This window comes from Talpa occidentalis, unplaced genomic scaffold (genome assembly GCF_014898055.3).
Source record: "Talpa occidentalis isolate TD23 unplaced genomic scaffold, MPIMG_talOcc4v2.1 talOcc4.3, whole genome shotgun sequence".
In the NCBI taxonomy this organism is placed as follows: Eukaryota; Metazoa; Chordata; class Mammalia; order Eulipotyphla; family Talpidae; genus Talpa; species Talpa occidentalis.
The window spans coordinates 134,988,680-134,991,779 of NW_023603184.1; positions in this window are offsets into that span (position 1 = coordinate 134,988,680).

Consider the following 3,100-nt stretch of genomic DNA (forward strand, 5'->3'; position numbering starts at 1 on the left):
GTGCATAGGGAGAAGACATAGACAGCACATGTGCCTGCTGTGCATTTCTCAAGAAAATAAAACTGCAAAGTACAAAGGCCATCAGTCTAAACCATCTCCATTTGCTTTTAGTGTGAAATATCCCGTTCCCATTCAGACAGACAGCAAATATTTAACAAGGAAAGAAGAGAAGCAAGTGCAGAATTTAGGCAATCAGTAATGACTCCTTATGCCATTTTGAGTCACCAGGGAGACATTTAGGTCAGTGATTTTCAGACACACAGGTAGTGCTTTTGATCATTTTAGAAAGTAAAGGACATTTTAAGAGGATTTCCGTCCCTGGCCCCTGGCCCCTGACCCTGATTTCCAACCGAATGAAAAATCTACACCCCATGGCAAGTTAGTAAGGAGAAACCTCGGCCATCAGCCAAGGTAAGCAAAATAAGTAAACCCTGAAGCCAGACTTCAGGTAAAAATCAACAGGGTGTTGACATTTGGAGCACCTAGGTGGTATCTTTAAAGACTCAAGTCATGTACGGAACACAGTCTTCTGAGTGACTCCAAGCCAGTGTCCCTCAAATGTGTCTACTGGGTCACTTGGATCAGAATCACCTTGAGATGATGTGAAATACAGACCTCCTAAATCAATGTGATCAGAGAATCTGTATATTTTTCTTTTTTCCAGGTATTTTATGTAGATTTAAATTAAATTTTTACAGAGACGCTCATGGAGACAATTGTGGTGCCATTAAAGACACTAACCACATTATTCCACACATTCTTTTTGTGTAATTATTCTTCCTTCCACCAAACTACCCAGGCCCATCTGCCTCCCTCTCCCAATCCTGCACACTTTGCACAGGGATTACCTCTGGTACTCATTTCTTCTTTTTGCTTTGTTCAGGTTTTATTCCTTCTATTATTTGCATATAATTATTTGGGGCGGTATTTATATTCTACAGGTGAGTGAAACCATGTGAAATCTCTCTTTTCTTTTTGACTAATTTCACTCAGCACAATCATCGCAAGGGCCATCCATTTTGTCCCCAATGACACCATTTCATCTTTCTCCACAGATATGTAATATTCCATTGAGTGTACATGCCACAGTTTCTATTTCCAATTATCTGTTGAAGGGCACTAGGGTGGGCTCCATAACTTGGCAGTTGTGAGCAGTGTTGCTATGTACATAAGTGTAGATAAATCTTTTTGTATTGGAGTTTTCATGTTATTTGGATAAATACTTAATAGAGGTATTATTGGGTCATATAGAATTTCCATTTTTATTTTCTTTAGAAATATCCACACCGCTTTCCATAGGAACTGTACCAGCTGGCATCCTCACCAACAGGTAGATGAGAATTCTTTTTCACTGCCTCCTCAACAACATTGATTAATTCATTCTTTTTTTATGGGTCATTCTTAGTGTGAGGTGCTATCTCAGGGTGGTATTTTTAATAATCTGTATTTTAACAAGCTACCTGGGCTGCTTTTCCTGGCCACTGAAATTTGAGGACCACTGCACCAGGCCAGACCCAAGCAGTGAATATGATCACAGATTGAAAAATGTCCAGGGCCTCCCTGGTGTTGCAAGGGGTTAAGCAAAGCTCTGTGAAGCTATCCACAGCCTCTACAACACGAGTTAGATCCTCAGCCAGCCAGGGAGCTACCCACATGGTGCAGCAGACCTCTCCTGTCTTGCTTGCTCCTCCCCTCAGCAGTGTATTTCAGTCAGTCTGCCTGTTCTGCTCCCCACTCTGTCTCTGGTGACTCCTCTCACACCCCACACCTCTGATCTGTACCCCAGTTCTTATATGCATAAATAAATAAATCTTTCAAAAAATATATTTTAAAAGAAAAATGTCCAATAGCAGAAATAGATGCTTATTATTTTGCATTTATGAAAAATATGTGTGAAATCATTTTGGGGTCACATGTCCCATAGCCACAAAACTTGTTGGGAGGGTGAGGGTAAAGTTTGGGGGACATGCAGTGTCAGAAAGTCTCTGATGCCCTGGTCTCTGACTAGACCTCTTTTCCTACTCTGAGTCATCTAGTTTGTGTTCTTGTTGGAAAAAAAAAAAAAAGTTGTTAGCTCAGGAGGACAGAGATTGACCTTTCCTTTTAATTGGTTGTAGCTTAGAGTACATTCAACAAATACTCAAGGCACATTCATGCCACCCACCTTGGAAATTCCACTCGTGCCAGAAGTGCAACTGGATTCAAGTTCCACTGATTATCAGCTTTGTTAGATGGTTCACCTAACATTTCTAACATGTGCTTCATGTTTAAAATAAGAATAATGAAAATATCTACCAGCACATTGTAGAGATTGAATGAAGTGCTGTCTGTAAAAGTCTTGCAAAATCTGCTGGGCACCAATTGAGCATAAATGATCCACTCATCCCTCACCACTCAGGCATGTAAAACAGAGTATCTCCAACAGGCAGACCCTGCGCCTGTAGATACTGAGTTACTGCCATTCAAACACATCAAATGTGGCACTTACAAGACTATGAGAGCCAGGAAGGGGTCCTCCCTCAAAAGCAGGTCTGTGAAAAGGGGACTAGGGAGTATTCTTGACCTGGGAGAGAGACAAATTGCATGTTATATTTGTTCTGTGCACCCCAAGGAAGGACAGGTATTCCCGGATAATCAGGCTCCAGAAATCATTCATTCTCAGGACACTAAGAATTCCAATAAAACTCCTGGGTCAAGATCTTTACTTTTGGGGATTTATGGAGATCTGGTTTTTACTTTTTTTTAAGGTTTATTTATTTATGCCTACAAGAGCTGTGGTGCAGGCCAGAGATAAGACGAGTCACCAGAGAAGAGTGGGGAACAGAACAGGCAGATTGACTGAAATACACTGCTGAGGGGAGCAGCGGGTGAGACAGGAGAGGTCTGCTGTGCCATGTGGATCACCTCCCTGGTCAGGGATGGAACTTGTGCTGCAGTGGCTGCGGATAGCTTAATAGTGCTGCATCTTAAACGCTTGCGCCACCAGGGAGGTCTCAAAATCCAGTTTTTAAGTAAATAAGTGACTGTAAAAAGAGATCATGGAGTATATTTCCCTCCTTGATTTGTGGATTTAAAAGAAGGCAACTACTGTCTCCTCCTC